Source organism: Cololabis saira, unplaced genomic scaffold (genome assembly GCF_033807715.1).
Source record: "Cololabis saira isolate AMF1-May2022 unplaced genomic scaffold, fColSai1.1 scf151, whole genome shotgun sequence".
Taxonomy (NCBI): Eukaryota; Metazoa; Chordata; class Actinopteri; order Beloniformes; family Belonidae; genus Cololabis; species Cololabis saira.
The window spans coordinates 22,501-30,000 of NW_026906315.1; the positions used below are offsets into that span (position 1 = coordinate 22,501).

Here is a 7,500-nt window from a genome sequence, read left to right on the forward strand (position 1 = left end):
CCACCAGACCCCAGCAGCATCACCACCAGAACCCAGGAGCTTCCACCACCACACCCCAGGAGCTTCCATCACCAGACCCCAGGAGCTTCCACCACCAGACCCCTCTAGCTGCACCACCAGACCCCAGCAGCATCACCACCACACCTCAGGAGCTTCCACCACCAAACCCTAACAACAACTCAACAACCTCAAAAACCCGGCTCACCTGGAGCCACCCAAAGACCCGGCTCACCGTCCGAACCCGGGGACCCGCTTTTAAGCCCCCCACCGACCGGCCACTGGAGTGAAAGAGCCAGCCCTTGGGCCTGGAGGACCAGGGCCCTGGTACCATAAACACCCAGACGCTCCTAGCACCATGGACAGCACTCTGTCAGATGCTCAAGCGCATATTGTTTTTTACTCATGTTGTGGTTTCAGGACCACAATAAAAACACAATAAAAGCTGAACAGGGTTCCCTGGTGTAATGGTTAGCACTCTGGACTTTGACCCCAGGAGCTTCCACCACCAGACACCACTAGCTCCACCACCAGACGACAGCAGCATCACCACCACAACTCAGGAGCTTCCACCACCAGACACCACTAGCTCCACCACCAGACCCCAGCAGCATCACCACCAGACCCCAGCAGCATCACCACCAGACCCCAGGAGCTTCCACCACCAGACCCCAGGAATTTCCATCACCAGACCCAAGGAGCTTTCATCACCTGACCCCAGGAGCTTCCATCACCAGACCCCAGGAGCTTCCACCACCAGACCCCACTAGCTGCACCACCAGACCCCAGCAGCATCACCACCACACCTCAGGAGCTTCCACCACCAGACCCCAACAACAACTCAACAACCTCAACAACCCGGCTCACCTGGAGCCACCCAGAGACCCGGCTCACCGTCCGAACCAGGGGACCCGCTTTTAAGTCCCCTACCCCCCTCCCCCCCACTGTGTGGCGGAGTCACATCCTGGTTATACAGCAGAGTGGCGCAGCGGAAGCGTGCTGGGCCCATAACCCAGAGGTCGATGGATCGAAACCATCCTCTGCTACTTAAGAGATTCTCTCATACATGAAATGTGAGAGATTAACTGAAATCTATCCAGAGCTTTTTGGAAACAAGAAAGTGGATGTATGATCTATGAACATACTGCACTGACTGTTGATGAAAATGCATTTAATCAAAATAGGGATGAAAATATGTCTAAACCTAATAAAGTAAAACCAACCATTTTAAAATAAAGTAAAACCAACCATTTTAAAATAAAGACTCTAAATTGTCTATTTCTGAAGATTCAAACACACACACACACACACACACACACACACACACACACACACACACACACACACACACACACACACACACACACACACACACACACACACACACACACACACACACACACACACACACACACACACAGAGCTGACAGGTTGTTGTGGCCGAGTGGTTAAGGCGATGTACTAGAAATCCATTGGGGATTCCCCGCGCAGGTTCGAATCCTGCCAACAATGAGTAATGTTTGAATGTGCAAGACGACTGCCTAATTTGCAGTTATTAATCATATCCAGTACTGTGTTGTGCGACTCGGGTTGCTTGGCTGATCAAGGCTATTAATGAATATTATTAATAAAAGTAATAAATAAATAAAGTTGACTATTTATCAAATCATATTATCAAAATTATAATTCTCGGGGCACCACCACCGGGCCTTACTCCGATGGAATTCGATAACTAAAACAGCAGAAAATCAGTCTCGTATGATTTTTGAATTATCCTGCAGAACAGCAAATCTTACAGAATAACAGTGAAGGCGTGATATCCGAACACTGGGCTCTGCTTAAACAAATCAACCTGTGACCAAATCTTGCATGAAATAACACAACCACTCATTAAGAATCAATCAGAATTTATTTACATACGGGTATCAAAAGGGATGTAAATAAATACCAGAATAAATCTGATGGCACACGACATTATTATAAAACCATTAACTACCAAGAAAAACAACAATCAATAAAATGAAACATAAACGTTAAATGCATGGAATAAAAAAAACAATCAAATGTAATAATAATAAAGATGATAAAGAACATCTACAGTTCAAACGGGGCTCCTGTGGTCTTTTAAAGATGGACGCGCCCTCTGGGCCACGTGCAATCGGACCGGATGGCGAACGCAGCATTTAAAACGTGCCTACGGCAGAAAACAACGACTATCAAATAATCAAACATGATAATGATAACAATGATGATGTAATCTCAGCTCTGAACACAGATTTAGCTCTGTAACACTCTTAAGTTACTGATAACCCAGGTCACACAATCTCACACACAGTTCTGAACACTCTTAAATCCTACTGATCACTGCTACGCGGGCTCACGTCTCCTCTGGGATCCGGAATCGGGTGCCTGCGGGTTTCGTCGACTGGGTTCGCGGTCCTGCTGGGGTTTCGCAGTCAGGCTATCGCGTCCCGTCCCTTCCCCTGAAACGGATTAGACAGCGGCGGGGCCGCCTCGTGCCGGGCCGTGGTTCCGGACCAAAACGGAGGCTCACACGCATTCCTAGGCGCGGCGGGGGACCGGTCTCTCCTGCCGTGCTTCCCTCTCTGCGCCGGTCGCCGACGCGTGGCCGTCCGGGCCCCGGGAGAGCTCACGCCGGGCGAGACGCCGGCCGTCCGTCCCCGATCCCCTGTGCGGTTCGCAGACAGGGGCTCGGAGCGGGGAGGGGGGGTTCAGTCTGAGCACTCAATCGCAGCTGTGTCCCGATCTGGTTGCCGGGAGGGCGTGGGCGTCGGAAGCTCGGATCTGCAGAAACTTAAAGAGGAACAGAGTTTAGTGAGAAATCGGAGCCTCCCGGGGGACCGCGGCTTCAACGGCCGGACCCCGCAGGGCCCGGTCCGGTGCGGGCCTCCTGCCTCCCCCCAGCCCGGGGGGAGAGAGAGGAGATGGGATCCTTTGGCCTGGAGCCAAAGATCCAGCGCCGATGAGATGAAGTTGAGAAGAGAAAGAAAGGGAGCAGCGGCAGGGGTTTTGATCCTACACGCGCTGCGGTGACGTCATCGGTGCCTTGTTTTTGATTGGATGCGCGCCGCTTGTAGGCGCCGCCCCATCCCACAAGGCATGCTGGGATTGTAGTTCATGGCGCAGCTGCCATTTTAGGAGGCACATTCAAGCCGGTTTCAGGCTTGGGGGGGTTGACCAGGGTTTTCAGAGTTTTCTTCTGTTCAAAGGGGCAGCACCCGAGGGGGCAGCAAACCGAGGCCTGGTTTACTGGGTTTTGCTGTCCTGCTTTGATCTGCCATGCAGCGGGGGTCGTAAATCCCCAGGGAGTCTGTTTCCCTGGCAGAAACTTTCCTTGCTTGCTTTGATCTGTTTTGACCCCCCCTCTTGGGGTCATAAACTTGCTATCTCGGGCCGGGCCGAGATGACCAGAAGTTGGCAGCAGGGTTCATAAAACTGACTATAGCTTTCGGCCTTTACTGTTCTGAAAATGTTCACCCAATCATGAATACATAATCATTTATAAATTCAGAGTTCAGATGGGCATATGGGCGGGCACAACATCCCCCCTTCGAATCGACGACCGGAATGCAGGGTCTGGTTGTCGAATCTAACAACGGTGCAACAGTCCATGTGGTCATAAACTCTGGTTTGGGGCGTGAGCTGGCCTGGTTAGTCCACTAGGCGAGCAATGCACAAAAATATGAAAAGAAAAACATATTCAAAGCAATAACATCATTCATTTACCTAACACAGTGATATCACTCTTAAAGTGCGGTAGATGAAAGATAAAAGGAGGGGTTAGTTAGGTTTCAGTATGTACACTGTACCTAAAATCAAAAACCAACAATCTAACCACTCTTTGATTAATTGCTAGGCGACAAAAACACACAAATTAACTTATGTCGGCTGTGGAAGCCTGGAAATTGTGTGTAGGCGTGAATTTTCTTTAACGCCCCAAGGTATCCTACCCCCCTTTCCAGGTGTGGAGCGGACTTCCACTTCTGGGTCAGAAAAATTGTGAGGGGGCCGCTGCATACAAGGTAATGCAGCTGTTCAGTGTTCTTTTGCTAAAAAGGTCAAACGTGGGTCCCCCCTCGCTCTGAGGTACGGCGTCTGCGCCTTGGCTGTTAATCTCTGGTTTACTTTAAGAAAACGCTGAGCTGCTTCTTCAGCGTCAGTAACAGTGAAAACTGGGAAGGGCCGCAGCTCCTTTCGGGTAATTAATTTTTGGCTTACTCACGGTGGCGTCTGACCAGGGGGCTCAGGGGGATGAGATGACCGGGCTCGCCACCTTTTGGGTCCAGCCTAAGAACAGACTTGCCTGTCGGTGCATCTCCATCAGCCTGGTCACCTCTGCTGGTTCTCCGTCCACTGCGATGAGCTCTCTGCCATTAATAACCACACCTCAGCTCACGGTCCAGGCCCCAGCGCTTCGCTTGGGATTCTGGCAAGAGATTACACTTATTAACGAAGTCAGCTCACGTTATCACCCAGATTAGAAGAAATTAAACCGATAACAAACCCTGAGAGACTGGGGTATTGGTTATAACCTTAGAAGCAAGAACCAACTGAAAGGAATTAATAAAGTGAATTAAAAGGGAGGAATCTTTAAATAACTTTAAATTAAAGATTCAACTTAATAAAACACGGTAGAGATTAATCTGAGAAGATTAATAACTCACATGGGGTAATCAACAAAAGTTCAATTAATAGGATTAAAGAACTTGAAGTCAACCATTACCTTCAGTTAAGTATGGTTGCAAAAGGGAATTAATCAGAGATTAATAAAATAGTGATCCACCAATAAAAGTTCAGATTAATAAAATCAGGAACTTACAGCGAGCCAACCATTAGTTTCCATGAAACCTGGTTGCAAAAGAAAATTACTCAAACAGATTAATAAAATTGAGTGATAGAAAAAGTTCAGGTTAATAAAATTAACAGAACTTAAAGCAAACCCAACCATTACCTTCAGTGAAGCAGTAGCATTAGCTTCAGTGAAGTAAGGTTGCAGAGGAAATCAATCACAAGATTAATAATCGTGTGATATAAAATAAAAGTTCAAATTAATAAAATTAAAGAACTTAACAAAGCAACCAACCCTTGGTGAAGCGAGGTTGCCATTAGAACAGGGAGGTTTTAAAATAACCGTAGGAATCAGATAATGAGGGGAAGAAAAATAAAAATATTTTTCTTCTGATGACAATCAATGTTCGATTATTTCATACAAACTTGGTCACAAATATTGTTATTATCGAGAGCCTCGCACGGGGGCTCCATTTATGTTGTGCGACTCGGGTAGCTTGGCTGATTAGTTATTCAAGGCTATTAATGAATATTATTAATAATTATTAATAATTAATAAAGTTGACTATTTATCAAATCATATTATCAAAATGATAATTCTCGGGGCACCACCACCGGGCCTTACTCCGATGGAATTCGATAACTAAAACAGCAGAAAATCAGTCTCATATGATTTTTGAATTATCCTGCAGAACAGCAAATCTTACAGAATAACAGTGAAGGCGTGATATCCGAACACTGGGCTCTGCTTAAACAAATCAACCTGTGACCAAATCTTGCATGAAATAACACAACCACTCATTAAGAATCAATCAGAATTTATTTACATACGGGTATCAAAAGGGATGTAAATAAATACCAGAATAAATCTGATGGCACACGACATTATTATAAAACCATTAACTAACAAGAAAAAAAACAATCAATAAAATGAAACATAAACGTTAAATGCATGGAATAAAAAAAAAGAATCAAATGTAATAATAATAAAGATGATAAAGAACATCTACAGTTCAAACGGGGCTCCTGTGGTCTTTTAAAGATGGACGCGCCCTCTGGGCCACGTGCAATCGGACCGGATGGCGAACGCAGCATTTAAAACGTGCCTACGGCAGAAAACAACGACTACCAAATAATCAAACATGATAATGATAACAATGATGATGTAATCTCAGCTCTGAACACAGATTTAGCTCTGTAACACTCTTAAGTTACTGATAACCCAGGTCTCACAATCTCACACACAGTTCTTAACACTCTTAAATTCTACTGATCACTGCTACGCGGGCTCACGTCTCCTCTGGGATCCGGAATCGGGTGCCTGCGGGTTTCGTCGACTGGGTTCGCGGTCCTGCTGGGGTTTCGCAGTCAGGCTATCGCGTCCCGTCCCTTCCCCTGAAACGGATTAGACAGCGGCGGGGCCGCCTCGTGCCGGGCCGTGGTTCCGGACCAAAACGGAGGCTCACACGCATTCCTAGGCGCGGCGGGGGACCGGTCTCTCCTGCCGTGCTTCCCTCTCTGCGCCGGTCGCCGGCGCGTGGCCGTCCGGGCCCCGGGAGAGCTCACGCCGGGCGAGACGCCGGCCGTCCGTCCCCGATCCCCTGCGCGGTTCGCAGACAGGGGCTCGGAGCGGGGAGGGGGGGTTCAGTCTGAGCACTCAATCGCAGCTGTGTCCCGATCTGGTTGCCGGGAGCGCGTGGGCGTCGGAAGCTCGGATCTGCAGAAACTTAAAGAGGAACAGAGTTTAGTGAGAAATCGGAGCCTCCCGGGGGACCGCGGCTTCAACGGCCGGACCCCGCAGGGCCCGGTCCGGTGCGGGCCTCCTGCCTCCCCCCAGCCCGGGGGGAGAGAGAGGAGATGGGATCCTTTGGCCTGGAGCCAAAGATCCAGCGCCGATGAGATGAAGTTGAGAAGAGAAAGAAAGGGAGCAGCGGCAGGGGTTTTGATCCTACGCGCGCTGCGGTGACGTCATCGGTGCCTCGTTTGTGATTGGATGCGCGCCGCTTGTAGGCGCCGCCCCATCCCACAAGGCATGCTGGGATTGTAGTTCATGGCGCAGCTGCCATTTTAGGAGGCACATTCAAGCCGGTTTCAGGTTTGGGGTGTTGACCAGGGTTTTCAGAGTTTTCTTCTGTTCAAAGGGGCAGCACCCGAGGGGGCAGCAAACCGAGGCCTGGTTTACTGGGTTTTGCTGTCCTGCTTTGATCTGCCATGCAGCGGGGGTCGTAAATCCCCAGGGAGTCTGTTTCCCTGGCAGAAACTTTCCTTGCTTGCTTTGATCTGTTTTGACCCCCCCTCTTGGGGTCATAAACTTGCTATCTCGGGCCGGGCCGAGATGACCAGAAGTTGGCAGCAGGGTTCATAAAACTGACTATAGCTTTCGGCCTTTACTGTTCTGAAAATGTTCACCCAATCATGAATACATAATCATTTATAAATTCAGAGTTCAGATGGGCATATGGGCGGTCACAACAGCGCTCTCTGCTGGTTGAAAAAGCTTACAGCACCTGGTATTCCCAGGCGGTCTCCCATCCAAGTACTAACCAGGCCCGACCCTGCTTAGCTTCCAAGATCAGACGAGATCGGGCGCATCCAGGCTGGTATGGCCGTAAGCAGAAGCTGCAGCTTGAAATACCTCTTATATGGAGTTGAAGATAAGTCATATAATATAAGTCATTGATTTGTTGGTGATAA

At 48.7% G+C, this 7,500-nt stretch overlaps 2 non-coding genes across 2 annotated transcripts; one reads left to right on the forward strand and one right to left on the reverse strand.

The window, feature by feature from the left end:
* Positions 1-971: 971 nt before the first annotated feature.
* trnam-cau (transfer RNA methionine (anticodon CAU)) lies at positions 972-1,043 on the forward strand. Its single transcript has one exon. It is a non-coding gene; the product is annotated as a tRNA-Met (tRNA).
* Positions 1,044-7,301: 6,258 nt separating this feature from the next.
* Positions 7,302-7,420, reverse strand: LOC133439325 (5S ribosomal RNA). The gene has a single exon (XR_009782073.1). It is a non-coding gene; the product is annotated as a 5S ribosomal RNA (ribosomal RNA).
* Between the last annotated feature and the right edge of the window lie 80 nt (positions 7,421-7,500).